The sequence below is a fragment of the Canis lupus genome, chromosome 3, assembly GCF_048164855.1.
Source record: "Canis lupus baileyi chromosome 3, mCanLup2.hap1, whole genome shotgun sequence".
In the NCBI taxonomy this organism is placed as follows: domain Eukaryota; kingdom Metazoa; phylum Chordata; class Mammalia; order Carnivora; family Canidae; genus Canis; species Canis lupus.
In genome coordinates, this window is record NC_132840.1 from 37,638,722 (window position 1) to 37,648,997 (window position 10,276).

The 10,276-nt window shown below is 39.2% G+C and overlaps 1 protein-coding gene across 3 annotated transcripts in view; it reads right to left on the reverse strand.

Moving 5' to 3' along the window:
* The window catches only part of DAB1 (DAB adaptor protein 1), a 1,169,270-nt gene extending 1,161,688 nt beyond the window's left edge, over positions 1–7,582 (reverse strand). For all 3 annotated transcript variants that reach the window (XM_072820404.1, XM_072820400.1, XM_072820397.1), the window contains exon 1: positions 7,566–7,582. The gene's annotated coding sequence lies outside the window, so the exon portion shown is untranslated. The remainder of the gene's footprint in view (positions 1–7,565) is intronic.
* Positions 7,583–10,276: the final 2,694 nt, after the last annotated feature.

Sequence of the window (10,276 nt, forward strand, 5' to 3'; positions counted from 1 at the left end):
GACATGAAACTGCCTAGAGAGGTAGTATACTTCAAAAAGGTAAGGAAAGGGAAGCTCATCCTAGAGACTAATGAATGAAGTAAGTAGGTTGTTGAATTGGAAGACAACTGAAGACATTTGAATCTTGATGATTCTTGTCTAGATTTTACTTAATTATTTCTAATACAATGATTTCAAAAATAATGTGTTCCCCCTCCACTCCAGGACAATTTTGATCAAGGCAATTAGTCAAATGACTATTTGGCTGATCATTATCTGTCTATTCACACACATACACACACACACACACACACACATAGAATCCAAAGAGAGTGTAGCATGGGGCTGGGGCCAGGAGTTTAGAGTCCAGTTTCTGATTCTTCTAGGGACTTATTCTCTGACCTTGGGAAAGACCTGTGCTCTCTCTGAATATCTATTTCTCCATATAAATTGAGAGTAGATATAAAAAAAACTTTTTTTCATATAACTTGATATGGAAAAGTATTCAGAATAAAGCTGAGTGTAATGGATATCCTTCAAAGAAATTTGTGGAAATTAAGATGGTCCTCAAAGACAACATTATAGAAAGGTACAATGTATGTAGATTTTTCAATATTCAGAATTATTTGCTGAAAAGAAGTTAAATTTAGAAGGGAAGAATTTGGAAGTTAGAGTGAAGTTAGTGATTGTTTACTTAGGGCTTGGCACTGTGCTGAGGACTTTACATACTTTAATAGCTATGCTAAAGGTACAACACTTCCTAGCAGCTGTAACCAAAGACTGAGCACAATGGAATACTAAGTTTCTACCCAATGCAAAAATCATCTATGGGCAATCTTGGTGTCAGAGATCCCTATCAGCCTTGCCAAGATTAACTCAGAGCTGAGCCATAGTCTGGGATTCTTTCTACCCAACCTTGCTTCCTTCTCCCAACCTTACATAGATGTCAGACCTGCATCATTGTCAGTAGGCTCTCACTGATGACTCCTGCTCTCTTTCCCCTTTATCTTTCACAGGTATTACTCCCCCAAAGTATCTTGCATTTCAACTCTGTGCTATCATTCACTTTTTTGGTAGTTCTGAAATGATAATGATTGTATACATTATCTTATGTAGTCCACACAACAACCTTATGAAGTGGATGCTACTATTATAACCACTTTATAGATAAAGAAATTGAGACACACAGATGTTAAGCAATCCATGCACAAATGACAAAACAAGTATTCAAATCCAGGTATGACTTACTGAAATAAAAACATTGGCATCTAACTAGTTCTATAACCAATATGAGATAAAGAAAGCAAGCAAATGGTCCAGTAAGAACTTGTGATCACCAGGTAAGAAAGCTAGTGGACTTGCAGAAAAATCAAGGTGCTACCAAGCAAGCATAATCCCTGTTCTGTGTACAGATCTAAGAAAAGAGAGAAAGCTTTCCCAAGAGAGCTGGGAGATGCCAAAAGGCAGTTCTGATGCTACCACAGGAATGGGTTCCAAAAAAAGAAGAGTATATAAAGAAAATAATATGTTTTTTTCTGGATACCCTCCAATAAGATCTGAATTTTAAAGCATATGTCAAAACCATTCATTCATTCATTTATTCAGTAAGTGTTTATCACGTTAGTACCATGAAATAGGCACTTGAGTATGGCAGTGAAAAAAGACAGATGCTGTGCCTGCCATAAAAAACTTCAAGGTTATGAGATAGAATAGAAAAGTTCAGGAAGTAAGCCAGTCGGAGAAGGACAAACATTATATGTTCTCATTCCTTTGGGGAATATAAATAATAGTGAAAGGGAATATAAGGGAAGGGGGAAGAAATGTGTGGGAAAAATCAGAAAGGGAGACAGAACGTAAAGACTGCTAACTCTGGGAAACGAACTAGGGGTGTTGGAAGGGGAGGAGGGTGGGGGGTGGGAGTGAATGGGTGACGGGCACTGGGGGTTATTCTGTATGTTAGTAAATTGAACACCAATAAAAAAAAAAAACCTTAAAAAAAAAAAAAAGAAAAGTTCAGGAAGAATTGAGTATAAGGTCAGTCTCCACCATCCTCTTGCTGTGGAACTCTGAGCTGGATGTTTTAGTATTTTGATGAATATAAACACCCTGGAACCCATAAAAAGTAAATCAGAAATGTGAGGTTCAAAATGTGTTAAAGCTTACTAAAATACTAAAGTCAATGCAAAGTGTATTATTAGCAATCTTCAGACTATGAACAAAAACAAGGAAGGGATAGGCCCAGTACTTGGAACTGCATAATGAATATTTATGCAATGGAGGATTCACAATTAGGACCATTGACTCTGGAATGGCACTATCTGCAGTTAGATCCCAGCTAAAACTACTTACTAGTTGTGTGATCTCAGGCAAGTTACTTGACCTTTTTGCCCTCACTTTGTAAAATGATGGCAACAGCACTACCAACTCAATAGCATTGCTATGGGGATTAAAGGAGTTCACAAATATACTGCACTTAGAGGAGTGCCTGGTATAGAGTAAGTGCTATGTTAAATATTGTCCATTTCCCAACCCATGGGATCTATTCTTGTTAACACCCAAGACCCTAGCATGTCTACTTACAAATCCTGACTCTAGTCTGCTTTACCCTGTACTGTGATTCTGCCCAATACTGTCTCTCTAAATTAGGCTGACCCACCCTGTTTAACCAAACTGAACCCAATAAGACAGAGTTTTGGACTTAAGTCCTGGAGCTTCTAGTCAGGATCCCAGAAGAAAACAGATGGTACACATCCAAACGCAACTGAATACACATTCTTCTCAAGTGCACATGGAACTTTCTCCAGAATAGACCACATATTGGGTCACAAATCAGGTCTGAACCGATACCAAAAGATTGGGATCGTCCCCTGCATATTCTCAGATCATAATGCCTTGAAATTAGAACTAAATTACAAGAAGAAGTTTGGAAGGATTTCAAACACGTGGAGGTTAAGGACCATCCTGCTAAAAGATGAAAGGGTCAACCAGGAAATTAAGGAAGAATTAAAAAGATTCATGGAAACTAATGAGAATGAAGATACAGCCATTCAAAATCTTTGGGATACAGCAAAAGCAGTCCTGAGGGGAAAATACATTGCAATAAAGCATCCCTCCAAAAACTGGAAAGAACTCAAATACAAAAGCTAACCTTACACCTAAAGGAGCTAGAGAAAAAAACAGCAAATAGATCCTACACCCAGGAGAAGAAGAGAGTTAATAAAGATTCGAGCAGAACTCAACGAAATCGAGACCAGAAGAACTGTGGAACAGATCAACAAAACCAGGAGTTGGTTCTTTGAAAGAATTAATAAGATAGATAAACCATTAGCCAGCCTTATTAAAAAGAAGAGTGAGAAGACTCAAATTAATAAAATCATGAATGAGAAAGGAGAGATCACTATCAACACCAAGGAAATACAAACGATTTTAAAAACATATTATGAACAGCTATACGCCAATAAATTAGGCAATCTAGAAGAAATGGACGCATTTCTGGAAAGCCACAAACTACCAAAACTGAAACTGGAAGAAATAAAAAACCTGAACAGGCCAATAACCAGGAGGAAATTGAAGCAGTCATCAAAAACCTCCCAAGACACAAAAGTCTAGGGTCAGATGGCTTCCCTGGGGAATTCTATCAAACGTTTAAAGAAGAAACCATACTTATTCTACTAAAGCTGTTTGGAAAGATAGAAAGAGATGGAGTACTTCCAAACTCGTTCTATGAGGCCAGCATCACCTTAATTCCAAAACCAGACAAAGACCCCACCAAAAAGGAATTATAGACCAATATCCCTGATGAACATGGATGCAAAAATTTTCACCAAGATACTAGCCAATAGGATACAACAATACATTAAGAAGATTATTCACCATGACCAAGTAGGATTTATCCCCAGGATGCAAGGCTGATTCAACACTTGTAAAACGATCAGTGTGATTCATCATATCAGCAAGAGAAAAAACAAGAACAATATGATCCTCTCAATAGATGCAGAGAAAGCATTTGACAAAATACAGCATCCATTCCTGATCAAAACTCTTCAGAGTTTAGGGATAGAGGGAACATTCCTAAGCCTCTTAAAAGCCATCTACGAAAAGCCCACAGCAAATATCATTCTCAATGGGGAAGCACTGGGAGCCTTTCCCCTAAGATCAGAAACAAGACAGGGATGTCTACTCTCACCACTGCTATTCAACATAGTTGAATAGCCTCAGCAATCAGACAACAAAAAGAAATAAAAGGCATTCAAATTGGCAAAGAAGAAGTCAAACTCTCCCTCTTCACTGATGACATGATACTCTACATAGAAAACCCAAAAGACTCCACCCCAAGATTGTTAGAACTCATACAGCAATTTGGCAGTGTGGCAGGATACAAAATCAATGCCCAGAAGTCAGTGGCATTTCTATACACTAACAGTAAGACTGAAGAAAGAGAAATTAAGGAGTCAATCCCATTTACAATTGAACCCAAAAGCATAAGATACCTAGGAATAAACCTAACCAAAGAGGTAAAGGATCTATACCCTAAAAACTACAGAACACTTCTGAAAGAAATTGAGGAAGACACAAAGAGATGGAAAAATATTCCATGCTCATGGATTGGCAGAATTAATATTGTGAAAATGTCCATGTTACCCAGGGCAATTTACACATTTAATGCAATCCCTATCAAAATACCATGGACGTTCTTCAGAGAGTTAGAACAAATTATTTTAAGATTTGTGTGGAATCAGAAAAGACCCCGAATAGTCAGGGGAATTTTAAAAAAGAAAACCATAGCTGGGGGCATCACAATGCCAGATTTCAGGTTGTACTACAAAGCTGTGGTCATCAAGACAGTGTGGTACTGGCACAAAAACAGACACATAGATCAATGGAACAGAATAGAATCCAGAGTCCAGAATTGGACCCTCAACTTTATGGTTAAGTAATATTCGACAAAGCAGGAAAGACTATCCACTGGAAAAAAAGACAGTCTCTTCAATAAATGGTGCTGGGAAAATTGGACTTCCACATGCAGAAGAAGGAAACTAGACCACTCTCTTGCACCATACACAAAGATAAACTAAAAATGGATGAAAGATCTTAATGTGAGACAAGATTCCATCAAAATCCTAGAGGAGAACACAGGCAACACCCTTTTTGAACTTGGCCACAGTAACTTCTTGCAAGATTCATCCATGAAGGTAAGAGAAACAAAAGCAAAAATGAACTATTGGGACTTCATCAAGATATCCTTTGCACAGCAAAGGATACAGTCAACAAAACTAAAAGACAACCTACAGAATGGGAGAAGATATTTGTAAATGACGTATCAGATAAAGGGCTAGTTTCCAAGATCTATAAAGAACTTATTAAACTCAACAGCAAAGAAACAAACAATCCAATCATGAAATGGGCAAAAGACATGAACAGAAATCTCACAGAGGAAGACATAGACATGGCCAACAAGCACATGAGAAAATGCTCTGCATCACTGGCCATCAGGGAAATACAAATCAAAACCACAATGAGATACCACCTCACACCAGTGAGAATGGGGAAAATTAACAAAGCAGGAAACCACAAATGTTGGAGAGGATGTGGAGAAAGGGGAACCCTCTTGCACTGTTGCTGGGAATGTGAACTGGTGCAGCCACTCTGGAAAACTGTGTGGAAATTCCTCAAAGAGTTAAAAATAGTTCTGCCCAACGACCCAGCAATTGCACTGCTGGGGATTTACCCCAAAGATACAGATGAAATGAAATGCCAGGACACCTGCACCCCGATGTTTATAGCAGCAATGTCCACAGTAGCCAAAGTGTGGAAGGAGCCTCAGTGTCCATCGAAAGATGAATGGATAAAGAAGATGTGGTCTATGTATACAATGGAATATTACTCAGCCATTAGAAACGACAAATACCCACCATTTGCTTCGATGTGGATGGAACTGGAGGGTATTATGCTGAGTGAAATAAGTCAATCGGAGAAGGACAAACATTATATAGTCTCATTCATTTGGGGAATATAAAAAAATAGTGAAAGGTAATAAAGGGGAAAAGAGAGAAATGAGTGGGAAATATCAGAAAGGGAGACAGTACATGAAAGACTCCTAACTCTGGGGAAGGAACTAGGGGTGGTGGAAGGGGAGGTGGGCGGGGAGTGGGGGTGACTGGGTGACAGGCACTGAGGTGGGCACTTGATGGGATGAGCACTGGGTGTTATGCTATATGTTGGCAAATTGAACACCAATAAAAAATAAATTTATAATAAAAAATAATAATAAATTTAAAAAAGAAAAAGAAAAAGAAAACAGATGGTACACTTGATTAGGATAATAAGATTATTTACAAAGTTGTTGGGAGGGTGTAGGGAAGCTACAGGGGAATACTGTGGCACCCTGGGGCAAGTAAGAGATGGGACTTCCTGAGGTCTCTAGGTCTGAAGGGGTAAAGGGAAGGAGTGGTTAACAGAACCCAGAGAGCAAAACAGGTATAAAGACGTGATTGAGGGATGGAAACATCCTACAATGGTCTAAAGAGAGAAACCTGAGGAACAAATCCCTTGACCTCCCATCCCTCCCTCCCAGCCTCCCTTTAGTACCTTGTCTGTCTTCCCCATCAGCAGAACTCATTGAGAAACCAAATGATAAGAGATCTGTTGACTCTCAATGTCAGTCTGCTTCCTGGGGCACAGAACAGGATGAAGAATGGTAGAGAGTAGATCTGAAAGGGCTTATGGAAGTCACCTAGCATAAATTTTAGCCTCAAAGTGTAATTTGTTCTTTGCTTCATGCTCCTTTCTTAAGTTTTCATTGTTCATGGACTGTTGGTTTTATCTTCCAGTTGCAGCTTTATTTTTTTATTTTATTTATTTTTTATTGGTGTTCAATTTACCAACATACAGAATAACCCCCAGTGCCCGTCACCCATTCACTCCCACCCCCTGCCCTCCTCCCCTTCTACCACCCCTAGTTCATTTCCCAGAGTTAGCAGTCTTTACGTTCTGTCTCCCTTTCTGATATTTCCCACACATTTCTTCTCCCTTCCCTTATATTCCCTTCCACTATTATTTATATTCCCCTAATGAATGAGAACATATAATGTTTGTCCTTCTCCGACTCACTTACTTCACTCAGCATAATACCCTCCAGCCAGTTGAAGCTTTAATCCCACTCCATGAACCTGACTATAGACTGAGCCCTCTAGTTATATTCTTGGTAATATCTCTCGGATGTGGTGTTGGTTCTAACTCATCCCTTTAAGCTTGGCTTCATGCCCATTCAACATGTCCAAATAAACACTTATAGAAAGCTGTAAGCTGTTTATTCTGTTCTGGTTATCTGCCTGATTCCAAAATTCTGGTTCTATGCTTTGGCCTTGACAGTTTTAGTCCTTTTGATGTGTGTTCTTCCTTTTGTTCAGTTGGCCATGCCATTGGCTTCTCATCTGGTTCCTGAGGCTTTCAACTTTTGTGGCCCCCTTTGGTCATGTAAAAGCTCCCCACTACCTTGAATTTCCCAACTGCTGGGATAGTGCACAACTTTGAGCCTCAAGATCCAGAAACATAATATTTTGCACTTAACTTTGAGTTGTACTTACTATCACAGCAAGTGACCACCTCTCTGATCTCACTGGATCTTCAAAACAATCATATGAGGTCTGTGTTATTTTTGCTCTATTTTTAGTAGACTTGGTCTTGGTAAAGTGACCTGTCAAATGACACATGGCTGGTAACTACTAGGCACTAGGCTACTTTCTCCGTGTAGATTATCTCACCACAATCTAAGCTCCATGACAACAGGGGTTTTGTTTGGTTTGTTCACTACTTTTTCTCCAGTGCTAAAGGGAGTTTTGTCATAATAGAAACTCAATGAATACTTAATGAATGATTGATTGCATTGGATCCTCATTACAACCCCATTAGATAGGTATTGCTCTTTTCCTCATTTTATAGGTGAGAAAACTTTGCAGGTTGAGAGAAGTTAAGTAACTTTTCCCAAATCACATACACCTAGTTAGTAGGACTCTAACCTAACTGTGAGTCCAAGCCCATACTCTAAAGAGTGCTATTCTCAAGGTGATCAGAGACCAGGGCTGGACTATAAGTGGTTTGTTTCTGGTTTCAATGAGTTAAGTATAAAAATCAAGGGTGAGTGTCAGAAATTTTTTAGCAATTTGACATTGCTGTGCTTTCCCAATATGAGATTAGTACCTTGTCTCATCATATAGGATACCAAGTAGGGTGCTGTTGAATTTAGAGAGATAAGTTGCTGGTGGTGCAAAGCACCTACTAGTAGTAAGGCCATGTATCACTCCACAGTTAATTAGGGATAAAAGATGAGTGTAGGCCTTCCCCACAAATAGTTTGAGAGGCACTGCTCTAATTTACTCCATGTGTGCCAAATTTCAATACACTATGATTTTACACTCACCTCCATTGCTAAGCACAAGGGCAATGCTTTAACTTTTTTGGTTCTCTTCTTCATTCATACAACAAACATTCACTGAGCAATTTCTATGTGCCAGGCCCTGCATTGGGTACTGGGGAACAGAATGGATAAAACAGGGCCTTGCTTGATTAGGTAACCCCTGGAGTTTATATGTACTTCATATAGCTGTGTGTTCATAGTCTTCTCTTGGGTAAAAAAGAAATGATTTGAGGAAAATTCTTATCAATGGAAAGTAAGCTGATAAAGTCACTCCAGCTCTCTGTGGTACCCTGGAAATGTACTATCCCTTTTATTGTCACAATAACAGGATGGCAGCCCTGAGATGGGCAACTGAGAAGACATAGGGCAGGAACTGATTTACACATAGGAACCAATCTTTTATTCTGATAGATCATGGCAACATCATTGTGAACTGGTTTATACTATTTGCATCCATAACATAATAACAAGATTCAGACTTTCTCCTGAATGTTTTTAAAGCATATCAAAGACAGTGATTCCATGACTGCTAAAAAAGTCAGTCATTACAAAAGAAAAGGAATGATCAGCTGAATGAAAACAACTGGTCAACGCAATAAATCCTCCCTTCAAAGAGCCCAGGTTTAGAATAAAACAGATCGTATAAGTCTTGGGCCCACTGCATGCTGGCCTGTGGTCACATGCAAATGACCTCACATCTCTGAGAGGCAGAATTTTTATCTCTAAAATAAAGGTAATAATTCTTACTCTCTAGTGTTGTTGTAGGAATTTGTCCTACAAATCCAATACAGGAACTGTGCAGCAATACTTCGAACATGGTTGTGGTGATTGTTTTTATCTGTTGTCATTATTGTTGCTGTTACTCATAGTAGGTATGAAGCTTGGCATGAAGATCTGAAGGTGCACACCTACCTCTGTGCAGCAGACTAAGTGTGAATCGTGGTTCTGCTGCTTACTTACTGGCACATAACAGGTGCTATGCAAATGTTTATTAAAACTAACCTAAACTAAAATGGTAAGTTTGATCCAAAGAAGAAACCAGAGTCTAAGCTAAGAGCCCATTGATTCAACGCTCATTTTCTGAGGGCTAGCCAGGGTGGTGCTGGGCACTGGGGACACAAAATGAAGAGACTACAGTCTCTGTCCTGTGGTGCTCAAATGCAGGGAAGAAAGTAGACAGGACAATAGGAAATTAATTGAGAGGGGGAGGGAGAGGAGGGAGAGACAGCACAGTACAATGAGGAAGGCTGAGGACTGGAGGGGGATGTCAACCTGAGGAGGATGCTTGTGCTCAGTCATTAGGCAAGCAAGAAGGAAACAACCTTCCAAAGATCAGACTTGTGAACAGAGTTAGCACCTGACCATTGAAGCATTTGCCACACTCGCACTTGCCACACTTTGCAGCTGCCCCTATACTAACATAAATAGTAAACTCAGTGGGGTCAGGATCATCTGCTTTGCTCTCCACAGTCTTCCCAGCACCTCACACTGGCATTTAGTTTGTTCTTAATCAGTGTTTGTTAAATGAGTGAATAAATGTTCCAGATCTATTTGTAAAAGTTTTCCTGTCTTGACTTATAGGATAATTAATAATTGTATGATAATAAATATAAACATGTAGTTTGTTTCAAGCATTGTTCTAAGTACTCTCTGAGTATTATCTTATTTAATAATTATAGTGACCTATAACCAGTTAGTTATTTGTCAAGAAAATGTTGCAAAGTCTTACATGCTCAACACTGGGTTAGATTCTGGGGAGGAAAGAGAGTACTGAGCTTTCTGTAGTGCTCTTCCCTCCATTTTTTCAAAGCACCTCCTTCACTCTTCTTCTCTCGCTATTTAACTCTAAGTCATCCTTAGAAAATCTAGTCAGACAACTTC